Raw genomic sequence first — 18247 nt, 5'->3', positions numbered from 1 at the left:
TTGTGTGTGTGTGTGTGGCAAAATGCAAAATGTATATAAACTCAATTACTGCGTAGACAGTCAAGCTGAGCGGCAGGGCGTGGCGGGGCGGTAGAAAAAGTGCATTAAAACTTATGGATTTTTAGTATTTGATGTGCAAAGAGCTGGAGCAAAGTTAAAGGTAAAGTTCCAGCTAATTAGCAGGTATTGCGAGTGCAAGCCAAGCCAGCATGTATGCCATGTACATACACATACACACATACATATATATGTCTGTCTGTGTATGTGATATTTATGTCGACATTTGCTAAGATCCGAGTCGCGCATTAATTACAAATTTGTCTGTTTGTCTGCATTTTGCTGTTTGCCAATATCAAATTGTTTTTCCATCTTCAGTTCTGCTTCTTCCTCTTCTTCAATTTTTTTGATGTATGTACTTGATGTTTTCTTATTTTTTTTCTTTTTTAGGTCGCTCGCGGCTCTGTTGCTTGGGTGTCCTTTTCTTTAGCTATGTTGCCAGGTTGCTTCTGCTCACTGCGTGTATCTGTTGTATCTGTGTATTGAGTGAGGCTGTCCCCGAGGCTATTGGTTGGAAAATAAATCGCGCATAATGCCGCATAGCAGAGCAACAGCACGAAGTATTTGCACTGCGTGACAAACAATTTGTGCCAACATTGACAGACGCAGACATTTTCTACCCCTAGACGGAGTGGGAGGGGGGACAGTGGGTAAGAAGGGGCAAGGGGGCGAGGTAGGGTCATACTCATCCTCAGTCGCATCCGCATCCGCATCCGTTTCCGTTGAACATGCGACGGCGACGGCAGCCGCCAACTTGGTAGCTTTCAGCTGCAACAGCAACAACAGTTGCTGCTGTAGATGTTGCTGTTGTTGTTGTTGTTGTTGCTGCTGTTGTTGTTATTCTTTGGCCACGTACGTCAGAGTGTTATTTGTAGTGCCTGGCCTGGTCTGGCCGGCAGATGAGAAATGAGACAGAGACAAAAAGAAAGCAAAAGAAAGAGAGGGAGAGGCAGCGCGACAGAGAAAGAGAGAGAGAGAGAGAGAAAGAGCTGTCAATCTGCAGCGTACTTTATAAATATTTTCATTACGTTTTGCGCTGGGGTCGCTAATTGAAAAATGATTTGCGCAGCTTAATTAAGCGTCAAACATGAACAACAAATGCAATTTTGTTGCATTTGCACAAATATTGGATTTATGCAACAAATCAAGTCACACTCACACACCCACACACCCACACCCACACACACACACGCACTTTATATGTAGAGCATAATCAACTGCGAAACAACAAGGCCGCCCGCATTGGAATTTTGGGCTCTACTCCCCCTCACCCGCCTCCTCGCCCGACTCGCTTGCCTTCCCATATTACTTTCTAATGATATTCAAATGGAGCCGCGCATAGCAGCCGTCGGTGCTGTGACACATGAATTCGTTTCCAAACTTGATTTATGCATAAAACAACAAAACCAGAACCCAATAAAAATAGCAAAACAAAAATCAAACAGCAACGGTTCGGCATATAAACTAAAGTAAACAAAGTATGCAAAAAATGTTAAAACAAAAGCAACTTTGATTTCGATTTTGGGCTCAGGCATTTGAAGTTCTGGTTCGTTGAGTTCCATTTCGCTGTGTGTACATATCGAGGGGGGGGGGGGGGGTCTATCTGGTCCTTAGCCCCCACTCTCACACTCACTCTCCCACTTTGCTATACACTCCTTTATTTTTGTTTTTTGCTCTTGTCTATAGATGCTATTGTATTAAAATATTTAGCCGTCGCATAGTGCAAAGTTTCAGACACAAAGCAAAAATTTGCATAACTAATAAACGGGTCCTAGTTCAAGGAATATTTTGCATAACAACTGTCGCAGTTATTTCAGAATTTAAGACTTGGTTTCTTTCTATTTTCTTGAATCAATATTTTATATGCCATTTTGATATGAAATACAAAGCAAAAAGAACAAAATTAATATGATAAATATTTAAATTGTTGCGATATTTTTCATTGCCTACTTTTCAGGGCAGTTGGTTAGAGAATTTAGGGTGTGAATATGGCTTGCAATTAGGGCTTGAATGAGTTTTAAATTTTGTATTTATAATAAATTTTTTTAAACTAAAGTAGTTTGATTATTTAGCTAATAAAAATATTTGCCATATTTTAACTACTTTTATTTTATGTAAAATTAAATATATTCCTACTCAAATTCTGATGAATTTGATTGATGATGGATATACATTATATTTATTTAAAATTTTTTTATTTAGCTAAAGGTATTTATTTATTTACCCAATAAGAAATATTTTACATATTTTAACTACTTGTATTTTATGTAAGATTAAACATATTCTGAATCAAATACTGACCAAATTTTATATAATTTAAATTTCTATATTTCCTTTAATTTAGCTCAAATATTATTTTTCTTTATTGTTTGCTTAATATTTTTAATATTTAAAACATGTATAATATTTTATAAATTTGTTTTTTTCTTATATAAATCTGCGCTTCCCTTCCTTTGCTTTTACATTATATATTCGGCTCGTGTATATGGATATACATTTATCTACCTTTCTTGAGCATTTCCTAAACATAATTTCAAACTTTGCAGGTTGTATACCAATTCGAAAAAAAGGAAAGTTTTTATTTACACAGCCAAAGAGGTTGACTGGATGTGAACCTGAAATGAACCCCAAGTGAAGTTGACAGCAGTTGTTTAGAGGTTAAACGTAATTAAAATGGAAACAAAGCTTGAGTCAAGTTGTGGCTGCTCTGTTGTAGCTGGCTCCTCTTACTACCTACCTGGCCATTTAAGTAGCTTTAAAATGCTGAAGCATCAAGTTTTCTTTAGCTGTTGCCAGTTGCCCGTTGCCCGTTGCCTGTTGGCTTTTGGCTTTTTGGCTTTTTAGCTTTTTCTGCTTTTGCTGCTGGTTATCAAGCTCTTTGCAATTTCGCCAGCTATTCAACCCTTTGATGTGTATTGTGCGCTGCATATCAAGTTAATTAAAACGCATTCATTCAAAGTGCCAGCAATGCGAAATTGCAGACACTTCTTTCTCTCACTTGCACTCACACACACTCTCACACTCTCTCTCACTCTCGCCTTGCCATTTGTCAGTTTGTTTCTTCTCTATTTTTGTTGATTTTTTTCGTAGTTTCCTTTTTTTTAGGGGTCAACTGTGACTGGGTCATTTGCAACATCAGCTGCACATAATAGCACTCAATCAGCGTGTAGAGTTGTTGCCTTTAGGGTTGTCATTTATTAATTATGCACACAGCAGTTGTAGCTGCAGTTGCAGTTGCAGTTGCATGCAAATTGCGTATACGCCAGCGTGGCAGACAGCCCAAAATGCTAATTAAATAGCAGCTAATGCTGCACAATACAATGCTGATTGGTCTATTGCCATTTATAACTCGTCTGGAGCACGCTACATGCCACATGCCACATGCCAAGTGCCACATGTGTCGCATGCCGCATGCCACATGACTCGTAAATGCCAAACGCAATAAGCTCTTATGGACTAATGCTGATGTGGCTCATGCTTAATGCGCATCATACGGCTCAGGTATAATAGATTCTATTACAGTCAACACTTGTGTGTGTGTGTGTGTGTGTGTATTCGCACTTTACTATTTAACGTAGTCGCATTAATACGCTTCAATAACTGAATATAATTGATGTTTAAAAAGTCGCACAAAAGTTACGATAAGTATTCTTTCTTACATAATGCTATATATACATACATATATATATGTATATACCGTTAGACATACAAATATATCTGTATACATATATATCAATATTGAAAATGTTTCATGCTTTTGTCATAAGATTTTGTGCGTCTGGCAGCTGTATCCATTCCCGACTTCAAATTCCCTGCCCAGTCCAGTCTCAACTACCCTCAGGCTGTACGTGTGTGTGTGTGTGTGAGTGTGTGTGTGTAAGTCAAACATTAATTGGCACTTAAAGGCATTTAATGGTCACATGGTGCGCTCATCGATATATATATGTATATATATATATATATATGTACATATAAAAATATATATATTTTGAAACAATTTTGATGTTTTCACAGCGTTTCCACTTTTAACGATATATTTGAAAAGTAACTGCCAAAGGATATTTATGAACATTACACTTACCACACATACATATAGATTAATGTGTGTGTATGTGTTGGGCGTGTGTGTGTGTGGTAAGCTTGAGGTTACTTACTTGGCTCGGCTTGGATTACAACGTCTAATGCATATGAATAGTTGCCATTAGTTTTTAATTAACACAGCTGAAAGCATATAAACTGAGTGTATGTGTGTGTGGGTGTGTGTGTCTGTGGTTGTTAGGTGTTGTGCGTGGGTGTGATAATCATGTAACTAAGCTGATTTTGTGTTAAATACAAAGTTGTGGCACTGCTGCTGTTAATCCATTTGTTCAGCTAGACAAACTGCCAACCGAAAACTCCAAAAGCGGAAGTTGGACGAGAGAAGCGACGGGCATCGGACAACGGCCAGTGAGCAGCGAGAAGCGACACCCGGAAACTGTAGTTGATTGTCAGTTTGGTTTGTCGCCTGAATTCATTTGGTCTATGCCTTTGTGCTGTGGTGTTTTAGCCTTTTCGCTTTGTCGTTTTTTTTTTTCTTTCTTTTCCTTTTTTTTTTTTTGTGGCTTTGATTGTAAAGTTTTTGTGCATTCCTCATTTTGCTTTGGTCTATCAAGTTTTACTTCTCCTTTCTCCATTTTTTTTTTTTTTTTTTTTTTTGTATTTTTAAATAAAAAGTGAAATAATTAACGCTTCGTTTGACTTCGTGTAAAGATTTAAATAAATTAGGAGAATTTTTCGTGCTTTTTTTTTAAGCGTTTACTATGCCAGTTCATTTGAGAGATTGCAATGCTTTTGTCCATTTCAAACGAAATAAATTAAGTCGCGCTTATCTATTACCCAGAAATGAGCTCCGCCCTCTGCAGTTGGAATTTGAAACATTTAAGCCAAATTCCTGAAAACATTTAAATGAATATTTCACGCTGTGTTGTAGTTCTACAGAAAATCCTGATGTCAGAGAGCCGCAGGAGCTTATTCTTCGTATATATTCGCTTCTCTCTGCTGAGTAGGAAAAGCTTATATTTGCATAGCATTTTTAAAAGTTTTCTCATTAATTCGCACTTATGCTCACTTCACATTTTACATATACTCGCTTCCCACTGCAGTTTAGTCGAAGCTTATCTTTGCTTCTCGCTTCACTAGATTTTATATTCGCGTTTTCTTGAATCTCTATATACTTATATAACTTGACAGCAATTTGCACTTATATTCGTTTGGCTCTTACTTAAAAATATTTGCTTTCGTATAATTAGATTAATCGCATATTTATGATTCGCTTATCTTTGCTTCTCTCATCACAGTGACAAGAGCTTGGCGTAGCTTTTCTCTTTGCTACTCGAGACTTCACTTAACTTTTTACTATTATAAAATGACAGACTTCTGTTTTAGTGGTTGGTTAATGTAAAAATAAATTTCATTGAAATTAAAGCTCGTTACTAGGAAAATTTACATACTTGTGAATGATCATAGAGAAAAATCCTTACTCCTAGACAAGACTAGATAATTGAACCTTCATAATACAAATTCAAATACTTATTGTAATGTTGTCGATCTTCAACTACCTTCGAATGAAATTTGATTCTTTGTATTCAGCTGTCGCTTAGCTGCTTTCAATGCAATTTTCCCTCTTCAGCCAGCCAGAAATTGTCCATTAAAATAGCTATAAAGTTTGATATAGTTGCTATTATGATTTCGCTATTATCGCATGTGGAACGTTTCTCAGTCTGCACTTTTTTGCATGTTTTCTTATCGAAAATTTTCCCGTTTTTCTCGGCGCGTTCGGTAACTTGAATTTATGTCTATTAGTAATGTTTGCTGGCTTGGGCCATAAAAGTGCCAGCTTCCCAGATTGGTGTGTGTGTGTGTGTGTGTGTAGACTGTCTAACTGCATATCTTTCTCACATTCTCTCGCTCTTTCTCCAGGTCTCTTCATTGCTCTTCTTTTGCTGTCTATTGGATTAGATCTAAGTCAATATAGTTTAACGGCGCGCAGGCCAACAAATTTCTTTTATTGCTCGCATAGCGAACGCATAAAATCCCGATATGCAGCAACTGTCTGGCTGCACACACACACACACACACACACACACACACACGCACAGAGGCAGCCAGGCAGATATTACCACACACACATACACACACACACCTACAGCTACACCTACACACGCACACAGACCTGGCCTGCCCTAGCCTGGCCTGGCCTGGCCTGGCCTTGTTGCGGCTCCGGGCTGCATATGAGCTTTGGCCATAAATTTAGCACCCGCCATGGCAGTTGGCAGTTGGCAGCTGCTGCACCCGTTCGAAAAACAGCCCTCAGACACGCCCCTCCCCAGTCTCCGCAGTCCCACAGTCGCACAGTCCCTCTGTTCCGCAATCCCGTAGCCTATGGCCATGCCAAACCCTCTGCTATTGCTATTGCCTTCAGCCCGTAGCTCGTTGCTGGCTTCGTTTGTTTAGTGCAATTAATGAGGCTGTCGTCGCTCTCTCCGTCGTCGTCGCCGTCGTCGTCGTCGTCGTCGTGTGTTATCAACAGGTGTTAAATTTCAATTTCCAGTTTATTGCTTATTAGTCAGAGTCAACGGTAAACGTTGAGCGGCGAAAGGCAAACGTGGTACGTTATAGTCAGTGCAGCCTGTGGCAGTTGCTTGTAATTTAAACGAAATTAAATTTGGCCCCAATACCCATGTCAGCTTATGGCCAAAAACCAAACCAGTGCACGTCTGCCAGATAGAGATGGCGAGCTGCTGGCTGGATAGTGAGAGTGAGACAGAGATAGTGGAATGTGCCTTGAGCAAAGGGACATTAATTAAAGTTGACGTTTAGGTGTTAGCACTGTGCCTGTGCGATATATCACAATGATCAATCACGCAGCACGGACACCGGACCCACAGCAGGACTCGGGGCCAGAGGCCAAGAACGAGACACAGCCACAGACATGCCGAGCAAAATTGAGATAGCGTCCAGGTCTGAGATGTCGTAGATGGCCATAGAGATGGAGATGGTGATGGTGGAGATGGAGATGTCGACGGAAGCAAATTGCTGGCGGTCGGGTCTCTTGGTCAATTCAATTTGCTAGTTTGATTTGTTTGGCTTTTTGGTTTCGAGTCGTGCTGCAGGCGGACGGGCTCACAGGCTCACTGGCTGGCTGGCTGGCAGCTCGATGTGTTGGTGGCACGTTTTAGCATTTGAACTGGCACGTCTGTATCATAAATTTACTGCCATATGTTGAGCCGAGAAGTCTCACACACACACACACAAAGACTCGCATAACTCAATGCAACGAATTTTATGCGCCGATAAGCAACAGCAACAACAACAGCAACAACAACTGAACGTCACATTGAATATTTAATATTTAATATGGTAAAAGCAAAAGTTAATAATGTGCGCATTATCTACTTACCCAGCCATATGGTGGCACACAAAAAACGAAACACTCGCTCCGGCTAGGGTCTGCCCCAATAGGCATGCTACAGTTTTTGTTATCTGCCTTGCGGCCTTGTTTCATATATTGTTTTTACGGCTGTTTGTATTTCGGTTCCTTTGTTGTTGTTTTTTTTTTTTTTTTTTTTTTTTTGAGAACTTGGGCGAAAGATTGTAATAAAAACTAATTGTACTTTCACTTGGGGCTTTGTTAACAACAAATTGTTGATTGAGGACTGGCGTTGGCGTTGGCGCTGGAGCTGGAGCTGGAGCTGGTGCCAGTGGCTGCAGCAGTACCACAACCGTTGCCAGTCAGACTGTGACTGTTATGAAGCCTGATAATTTATCGGGCAGCAAGTCTAGCAGCGCATGCTGCGACGACAACACACGGCGGCAGCGTCGACTGCTGCCTGCTGTCGACGTCGCAGTCGCCGTCGCCGTCGCCGTCGCCATCGCCGGCAACCCTCGCGCGCCATAGTGGGGACTACGACGTATCTATGGCAACTTGGGCGCGGTGGTACTCTACGGCGCAACAGTTCGAAAAGGGATGAAAAATCGTCGCCGTTGCCGCTGCCACTGCCTCAGCCACTGCTGCTGCTGCTGCTGCCTGTTGACGCCAGCTCCTTTTCGCTCGGCACACAAATGGAATCCACAAACGGCAACCAGTTGACAACTACACATATGCTAGCCATATGTGTGTGTGTGTGTGTGTGTGTGTGTAAGTGCAGTTGTTGTTGCTCTTCGTGTCTAGGTGCAAGCTGCAGGACACCCGCTGCGCCCAGCCACCCACCTGTAGTCGCTGGCATACGCTGCGTATACGTATTGTCTGTGGATTGCATTCACTGTTGTTATTGTTTGGAAGCCAGCACCAACTGCGCCGGCGCCAGCTGCCAACAAGTGAAGCAACAAGCAGCAACAGCAACAGCTACAGCCGCAGCAGCAGCAGCAGCAGCAACAGCAACAGCAACAGCAACAGCAGCAACAAGCATTAGCAGCAGGCAGCAGGAAGCAGCGGCGGCGGCGGCAGCAGCAGTCGTCTGGCCCTGGGCAACAGAGTGAGTGGGAGAGAGAGAGAGAGCGAGTGAGAGCGCGAGAGCGCACGCACGCCCACGCCAACTGGAGCGAAAGAGCGCGCACGAGTGTGTGTGGCGGCCACACACATTAGCAGCAACAACAACAGCAACAACCATATGGACAGCTGTCGGCGTTTTCTATTTTTTTTTTTTTTTTTGTGTTGTATATTTTATATTCTGTTTCTTGTTGTTTTTGTTATTTATTTTTTTATTTTATTTTATTTTTTATTTTTTTTTTTTTTTTTGTGCTGCTTTCCTCATGCTGTTTGCAGTTGGGAGTTTTGGTCGCCGTCTACTTATTATTATGCTTAATTTTTACCGAGTTGCCATTAAAGAAGCACACGGCAACAACAACAACAACAAGAGCAACAACAGCAACAACAACAACCACAACAACAGCAACAATAAAGGCTACAAAGCAAAGACTGCAGGCATTTAAAGTAAGCAGGCACTTGGCTTTCCAACAAGATGTGGGGGGCGGGGTGCGGGGCGTCTGGTATGGGCGTAGCACAAGTTGAGCTGCTGCGTCCATATGTGATGGCATTTATTGGTATAGGAAGCAAACAAGCAAAAAGTAACAAGTATGTCTCATATGTTTTTGCTTTTACTTAGCTGCGGCTAAGGCAGCCAGCAGCCAGCCAACAACAATAACAACAACAACAACAGCTACAACAACGGCAACAATAACAACCACAACAACAAGAAGAAACACTGGCGCCGGCTACATTGACAACGACAGTTGAAGGGGGCAGACGGTGTGCTCAAAAGTCAATTGTTTGCGCCTGCATGAGGGTCTGGCGTAACTTTTGTAACATACGATGCATATATATATATAAATGTGTGTGTGTGTGTGTGTGTGCGTGAAGTGTTGGCTGTGCATGTGACTGATATATGAGTACGTGATTGTGGTATGTGTCTTGGCAAACTTGTTGCTGTCCGCTTTCAGCAAACTTGCAGTCGAAGTTCACACACACACACACACACCTCCACACTCACACTCACACTCTCACACATCGTCACATTCGCCTTTAAGTTTTGGTAATTGTGCAACTAAATTGGCAAATAGCTGACATATAAACGCCACCCAGCTCAAGTACCACAACTAACTAACTCGAACAGCTTGCGATCCATTAGGGGCATTTGCACTTTTCCGTAGCATACTTTTTGGGGCGCATATAAAACAGTTGATTTTTAGATAGTTGCCCTGACTTTTTGGCATTGGCAAAGTTTTCAAGGGACTTTAAACAGTTGCGAACAGTCAAAAGTTCAACTCTAGCTGCATATTAAAATGTGCATTAGATGTCGAATGGACTAGGAAACATGGCATGAAAGTGAGTTGGAATGTCTATTAACTACATTGACTTATATTGGAGTTTTGTTAGTTAGCTACTGGTTAGATTTATGTATATTTAAAGTTTTTCGAATAATTTTATCACATATGCGACTGTTTAACTAAAGATATTGTGACTATTCAATATTTTTAGATACAGAAGGTCGCTAGATTCGATGTCTAATCAAAATTTGATTAGATGAAAGCTAGAGCAAGGCACAAGTTATGAAGGATTTATAGCTGAGTGCACTTAATTTATATATATTTTATTTTTATTTATTCAATTTTTTTTTTTTTTTATTTAAATTTTGGAATATTTTTTTATTATTTATATATATATATTTTTAAAAAATCATTTCTTTATTTTGTAAGTGTAATTTTTTAAATCAAAATTTGAGTAGTCAAAATATGATTAGATGAAAGCTAGAGCAAGGCACAAGTTATGAAGGATTTATAACTGAGTGCACTTAATTTATATATATTTTATTTTTATTTATTCAATTTTTTTATTATTTAAATTTTGGATAATTTTTTTATTTATATTTTTTTTTAATATATATATTTTTTGTATTATTTCATTTTTGAATCATTTCTTTATTTTGTAAGTGTAATTTTTTAAATCAAAATGATCTTTAGAGTTAACGACAATAATTGCAAATACAAATTAAATAAAATAATTATAAAATACAAAAATATCAATGCAACATTAATTTTTTATGTTAAAAAGTAAACAATAAAAAAAAAAAACAAAAAATTAAAAACGTATTCTCACTGTATGTCTTAGTTTTCCTTTCAATCTTCGGCTTCGCTGTATGCGGATTCAGCTCACGATGATGATCAAGTTCAACTTGCTCACAATATTATAAAAATACTTAAAAATAAAATAAAATATTATTCTGGGGACAAATATAGTCAGATTAAATAATATTTTTTTCAATAAATCAAATCTAGCTCCAGAAATGACTATATAATTCATTTAATTTGTGCAGATTATATTAAAATGTAAGCAAATATCTCTTACCTAATATCTATTGCAATAAAATTTAATTCAATTCTCTTGAAAGTAAATTTCTTTAATGTGTGCTAACCGCCTGTTTAGCGTGCGTGTTTGCTTAATATATCAATATCCACTTGCGCATCTGTAGATATATATCTTACGTTGTCCATGCACTGTAAACCACATGCAATACATTTATTTTATTAGCTCGAACCGGATCGAGTGTGAGTGTGAGTGCTTGAGTGTGTGTGTGAGTGTGTGAGTGTCAGTGTATCCCTCGTACTCGAATTGCTGCCAAGTGGCAGCGAAATGCCGCGAAGTGACTTCTCACATGAGAAATTGAATTGTCTCTCATCCGTGCACTTTTGCTGGCTGGATGAGCGCGCATTTGTGCTGCTCCTGATTCAGTCTTTCCCATAGAAAACCCACCCGCCGCCGCCGCTGCTCTGACCCTGGCCATGGCCTCAACACAGACGAAGCCCGCCAAAGATAGACAGACAAAAGCGTGGCGCAGCAGTCGGAGAGTCAATTGGACTCGCAGACACAGACAGACGCAGCTCGTTGAACAAACAATTGTTGAGGTGGGGTATCGCACACACACACACACACACACACACACACACAGTTATATATATATATAGATATATGTATGTATATATGTATACATCATTTGTTGTATGTTTGGCCTACTTTTTGGCTGGCTTTTGGCTTGTTTGGCTTGTTTGGCTGGTTTGGTTGGTTGGGCATTAAGCACATTTACACGTCCAGCTGGCAACAGCTGCTGCTCAATTTTCAGCGTCTGCTTTCATATGCGCACACACACATGCACACTCACACGCATACACTTCGTTATTTACGCTTATATACACATTACGTATACGCCGTTTGGTACGCGCTGCATTTGGGGATCCGGCGAATGGCTTCGTGGCTGCCATTTGCATCTTTTACGGCCGCTGTGATTCGATTGCAACAAACAGTTTTAACGGCAACGAAAGACACAATAAGCATATAACAATGACATAAAAGCCAAGAACATGCAACTTTCAGCCCGACTAGCGACGACTGCCAGCCAACTCCGGCCCCTTCTAGTGCCCCTGCCGCCCCTTCAGCATGTATATTGTGTGGCGCAACGGTCGCATAAAAACGAAGGAAATTGTAAATGAAACGCACTTGAAATGCTGCTGCTGCTGCAACGTCGTCGGGAGCGAGAACTAACACAGGACTCAGGACTCTCTGTCGTTTGCTGGGCGTAACCATAGCCAGGCTGCTTGCGACGACCCTCAGCCCAGTTCCAGTCCCAGTCCCAGCCCAGTCTCTGCCCCAGCGCCAAGCCACGCGCGTGGATCACATGGATTGAGTTACAGTTACATTCACCGACCGGATGCGGATGCGGATGCGGCAGTCAGCAAAGGCGCTTTGTGGCAACATATGGAGAGTGTGCTTTAAGTGCAATTGTATATCCTGCTCAGGGTTTTTGTGGTATGTGTGTGTGTGTGAGTGTGGGTGTGAGTGTGCGACACACATAAATAATAAAAGCACATGAGCATGCCCCAGCCCGCTTCTTATATATGTATGTATGCGTGTCTGTGTGTGTGTAGCACATCTAATACTTATGTTACACACACACGCACACGCATTCACATAGACACTTTGATATGCTAGACGCGACACCCTTTCATATAATTATTTATGTAATTGTCATCCGAACTTCATAAGATTTCATTTAATGGGCCATATACGAAATATATAAATTGGCTTTCTTTGATTTATATGAAAATTGTGCTCGTTGCTCCTCAGGCAGTCTCATTGCAGCTGGCATTTGTCTAACTGTCAGCTCACACGCACACACACACAGAGACGCATATACCCACATACTCGTTGTCAGCTCTAAGCCACAGCTGCTGCTGCTGCTGCTCCTCTGGCTCCTCCGGCTCCTGTTGCTCCTGCTGCTGCTGCTGCTCTTGCTGCTTTTGCTGGTGTTGAGCTTGTCAACTCCTGAGACCGCAAATCGAATTACACATGCAAATCACTTGGTTTGGACGCTTGTCCACTACAGTTGGCTCAGCCACAGCTTTTGGCTCGTCCTTGTCTGCCTTTTGGTGTCCGTTTTGGGCCATGCGCCGCTTCGGCGCAGGATGTGGCCCGTTGATTGCCCATCGGTTTGCATCTTAATGGCCATTCGCACAGTTTAAAGCAATTACACACACACACACACATTTGAATGAGTTCTGCTGGCACCATCCTCTGCACTTCGTCCTTTCGTGATGCAATCTAATTACAAAACAAGCTTTTCATTAAATCCCATCAATGATTGAATTCTCGCGCATTCATTGTGCAAATAGTGCTGCGAGTGCTGCCATAATAAAACAAATCCAAATAGATTTTTAGCTGGTAAAAGACATAAATTCTCTTGTTTTTTTTTTACAATTTTCACATTCGTTGTTAGCCATACTTCAAATAGTTCTTCTCGCTTACATGTCAGCCCTTTTATGTCTTCCTCAATTTGTGTTTAGCTCGAAAGTTTTCTCATTATGTTGGCTAAAATGCAGAGAAGTAAGGAGTAAATTGTTTTTCTACGAGTGCAGCTAACACAGGTAGCAGCAAAGTGATGGGACCTTATCACATATATATTTAAATATGTATATATATACTTTTTATATTTTTATATATTTTGAAGAGTTGAATTTTCAGCCAGCTACTTACCAACTTTAAACAAATTTCAGATTTCTGGTTTAAGGGCAAAAATAGAAGAAATCATAAAGGAAACAAAAAACTCTTTTACAGACATTGCATATTATTTTCATATTTTCAAATATTACAATATATAAAATGCATTTTAAAAGTATAAAATTTATATACAGCTTCTCTACTCAAAATAACATTAATAATAAAATAAAGAAATAAAATAAGCAAATGTTATAAAGGAATTTATTATATGTATTGTATAAAATAATCTTGACAATTATTACGCGTAATTATTTTTCTTTTCTTCTCAATTTCTATTTAATTCACTCTTTGTTATAAATACAGCCCTTTGTCAATTGTATTTTAAAATAATTTAAGAGTTTGGACTACAAAAAAATTTACTACAAGCTAAATTCAATTAAATTGATTACGAATTTAATAGACAAAATTTGACTCATGGATCTCAAAAACCAAATTTTTATTAATTTAAAAAATTTCTTAAATCATTTAAGGAGTTTCATAAAAGATTATTGATATTTATTTAGTTTTTAAATTTTTTATAAAACAATTTATATTTTTTAAACCAAATTAGTTTTAGGGATTTCATAATACAAGCTTAGTCTTACTTTAAGAGATTTCTTGTGTGAAAATCTAACATAACTGTTGATCTTATATTTATTTAATTTAAATATCATAGTTGAAATCATTTGTTTTTATTTATTTATTTTTTCTATATAAACTATTTTTCCCATTTCTCTAGCTTGCTTAAGAGATAAACCTGTCTAGCCAGCAAGCCTTCACTCCAATTCCAGCTGAGAAGTTTCCACTAGTGCATATGCTAATTGTTAGTATTCGACGTTGTGCTCAACTCTTTACAACTTAATCGCAATCTGAATTAGATGATAACGATCTGCTTAACGAGTTGTTCACATGTTTTCACATTCTTATCGACAATGTTGTTGACAATATTGTGCAAAGATCTTGATGTCACATAATTTCTAGTGTCTGTGCCACGCCTCCTGCCGCCCGCTGTGACTGAGTCACGCGCGCCACACACATGTGTGTGTGTGTACATATGGATGCGAGTGTGTGTGTTATTTTACGGTCGCACGTTTCGCAGTTAATTTATATTCATAAGTCAAATTGGTGTACAATTACCGCCCGATTATGAAAACGAGCAACAGCGGGCGTCCAACAGCGAAACGTTTGTCAAAATCAACCCCACTAAAGCGCCGACCCGCCGTCCATCCGCCCAAAGGGCCGTCCGTCCCTCCACCCGCCAACTGCTGTGAGAAGGGTCGCTTCTTCTTGGTGCTTTGTCGAAAAAATAAATAAAATAAAATAGAACAAGAAAACACAAAAGTGGAACTGGGTCTGGTTGTGCGCGAAGCAGCCATATGGAGCGAGCTGTTGCTGTTGATGCTGTTGTTGTTGTTGCTGTTGCTGTTGCTGCTATTTCTATTTTTTAATACGGCGACAACTTAAAACAACAACAGCAACAACATAAAGCAGCAATAAGCAGCAGCAGCGCAGCAACCCCCGAATGGCACTTGCCAAGTATTTTTCTCTAGCTGTGCTCCTGCTGCTGCTGCTGCTGCTGCTGCTACTCCTGCTATCTCCCCAAGGATCAGCAAACGCGTTGCCATGCCATGCCGGGCCTGTACTCCATGTGGAACTAGAACTCAGCCCGAAGTAGTCGTTGTAGTAGTAGTTGATGAGCTGGCGCCTCGTTGCGAGCGGGCGTCATTCGCCTGCTTGCTGTGTTGTGTCAGGACATGTCACCTACACACAGTCACATGTAGATGCTGCCGAAGGAGAGACAGAGACAGAAAGAGAGAGAGATAGATGAAGAGGGGCAGTGGCAGTGAGGCTGAGGGAGGAGGAGGCAGTCTCGAGTCTGAGTTGCCCTGCGGCGCTGGGCGGCATTAACGAGCCAGTCCGTGCGACAGCTAGGAGTCAAGGAGTCAAGGAGTCATGCAGCCATGGCTGCTGGGCATGGCCGGTAAAGCTAAAGCCAAAGCCAAAGCCAGAGCCGGAGCCGGAGCCAGAGCCAGTGCCCGTTGCCGCATATCCTTATGGCCATGCCAAGCTAAGCCGTCAACTTGTCATCGTCATGAAAAATCTGTGAAGTCAGCCACAATTTTGGCGCCAGTCTGCTTAGCAGCCAGCTGTGCGTGTGGATGCGTGTGACCCAAGAAATCAACCACCCAGCCACGCATATCCTTTAGAGACTCGCTCTCGCTCTCTCCCTCTCTCTCACTCTCTCCCTCTCTCTCCCTCTTATGGTGGGGTTGCAGGGCTCGGGCGGCGTCAAAATCATTCCGCAATGCTTCATTTTAATTTGCCCGCACAGCATTTGGAGGGGGAGGGGGGAGGTAAGGCACGCATTTGCTTAAACGTATTCAAAGCGCGTGTTCGACGTCAGGAGCCAAGTCCCAACCGCAATAGGCCCCCCCTTTTCTTGACTATCCCCTTTAATGCTGCTGTCGCGCTAGTGTCATGCGGCTTTAGTTTTAATTTAGTTATTGTTGCCACTTCAATTGGATCCAGCAGGAGCTGGAGCAGAAACAGCGGGAATAGCAGTCGCTGTCTTTATATAGCATGTCCATATACATGGCTCTATCAACCTGCCTCTCTCCCACTCTCTCTCTCTCTCTCTCTCTCTCTCTCTCTCTCTTTCTGCCTCTGCCTCTCTGTCTGTCGCTCTTTTGACTTGTATTAAATCCAACTTTTATCGAGCGCTCCTTTGGGCTTTGCGCCCGCTGATTTTTCGATTTTGAAAATGAGGTCATGAGACGCGGCACGTTTGCCATATGGGAATATACCGTTAGCCTTTGAAATCGTCCAGTCCAGTTGATGCCGCCGCTGGGAGCAGCGCCGCACAGGAAATTTCATTTGCCTTGAAGTAGGCAACACTTTCTTTTCACTCTAATCTGCAAGGCTTATGCTCTATGGATCGGCCTGATGTTACCCTGTAATTGATTTAGGGTAAATGGATATTGGAATAGTATATATGCGGCTATATATATAAATATATATATATATATATATATATATATATATATATTTGTTTTTTTTTTTCTTTTTGCACTCGTCTGCATAATCTAAAGCAGCCTTTATCTATTTGCAAATATCTCTAATCTGGAGGAGTGGCATAGCATGCCCACTTGTTGTACGTAAACAAATCACTCTGATTACAAGGTATGAGCAGTGAAAAACGCATTATTGATGCGTTGCCAGGCCACGCGCCAGCTAAAGAAGTTCCCGCACTGCGCCGGCTCTTGCTTGGCCATGGCCAGAAGTGGGCTTAAAGTACGCAAAAAAAAAGTGAAAATAAAAAAGTTTTCTTGTTTGTTTAAATGCGAAATTGTAGCAACTACAAATGTGGCAACAACAAGCAAGTTCCATTAACGGCGGCGCGGATTGAGGCACTTCAACTTGAACGCTCTCTGCGCCCGGCTTACGACTTTGGCTTTGGCTTGTTGGCTTGGTCGGCGACGGCTTAGCCACGGCTAATGATACACTCTCGCTCGGAAATTATAAAGTGCCAGGCACATTTCGAATAGCACGCATAACGCGCCACTACAATTAATTTTGGGGGCGGCAAGAGCCGAAGCAAACCGCCCCACCCACATGGAGGCAGCCCGAGACATCCAGGACATCAAGTCAAAGTCAAAGTACACTTCAGTTGATTTTAAAGCCAAGTTAAGTCGCTCGCAGCTGAAGATGCTGCTGTATCCTAGCAGCTAGAGCTGAGCACGCCGAGCATTTACAAATTAGATGGGAAACAGCGACGACTGCTGCTGCTGCCACGGCTGAAGCTGATGCTGCTCCTGTTGCTGCTCCTGCTGCCCTCAAAAGCCAAACAATTAGCTCAAGTGGCTTAGCAGCGGGCGTCTGATTGAAATTAAGTGCAATTCAAATGGCGACACGAAACGTATGCAATAAAAGCAATTTACCTAAAGCCCCGCCAGGGCTCACTCCACACCACACCACTCCACTCCACTCCACTTCCCACTCAGCTGCCACGCCCACGCAACGCCCAGATCCAGCCTCACGCTAGGTGCCTCTATAATAGAGTCTGTTGTCGCCAGTCGCCAGTCGCCAGTGGCCAGTGGCTGGTCTCAATCTCAAAGCTCTTTTTTTCCTTTCCTCCTCTTTCGATTGACTACAAAGCGTATTGTGCGTTGCCTAGGGGTGGTGGCAGTGGGCGTGGCCAGCGGTGCAGTGGGGCGGGCAGCGGGAAGCGGGTCAATTTTTGTTTGTCTGAGCTGCGGCATTAGCTCAACGCGCAGCAGGTTGCCAATGTTGTCTATTGTTCGTTCTGTTTTCCTTTTTTTTTTTTGCTTTTTCTTCTACTTCTTCTTCTTCCTCGTTTCCTCTTCTCTCTGACTCTGACGGTCTTCTGTTTTGCTACCCCCTTTCGCTGGGCGTCCACACACCCCCATGCATGCATATAATTGATTTGTGCCGTCTCCTTCTCAATTTGGCTGGCATTTTGAACGATTTCGCCTCCTGTTCAATTGAATGGAAACTTAAATATACATATGTATATGGAGATCTCCCTCTCTATGCAACTATGCTCCAAGCGCCCGTCCATTGTCCATGCTTGTGTCCATGTCCGTAGCCGTAGCCGTGTCCGTGTCC

General features: G+C 41.5%; 1 long non-coding RNA gene across 1 annotated transcript; it reads right to left on the bottom strand.

Annotated features, from left to right (window-relative positions):
* Nucleotides 1-1503: 1503 nt before the first annotated feature.
* On the bottom strand, nt 1504-8393 carry LOC149268477 (uncharacterized). The gene is made up of 2 exons (XR_016270332.1): nt 7496-8393; nt 1504-2672 (listed from the first exon to the last, which is right to left on the bottom strand). It is a non-coding gene; the product is annotated as an uncharacterized LOC149268477 (long non-coding RNA).
* Nucleotides 8394-18247: the final 9854 nt, after the last annotated feature.

This window comes from Drosophila arizonae, chromosome 5 (genome assembly GCF_054131065.1).
Source record: "Drosophila arizonae isolate 15081-1271.41 chromosome 5, UAZ_ARI_1.0, whole genome shotgun sequence".
Classification (NCBI taxonomy): domain Eukaryota; kingdom Metazoa; phylum Arthropoda; class Insecta; order Diptera; family Drosophilidae; genus Drosophila; species Drosophila arizonae.
This window is presented reverse-complemented; position numbering and strand designations above follow the sequence as displayed.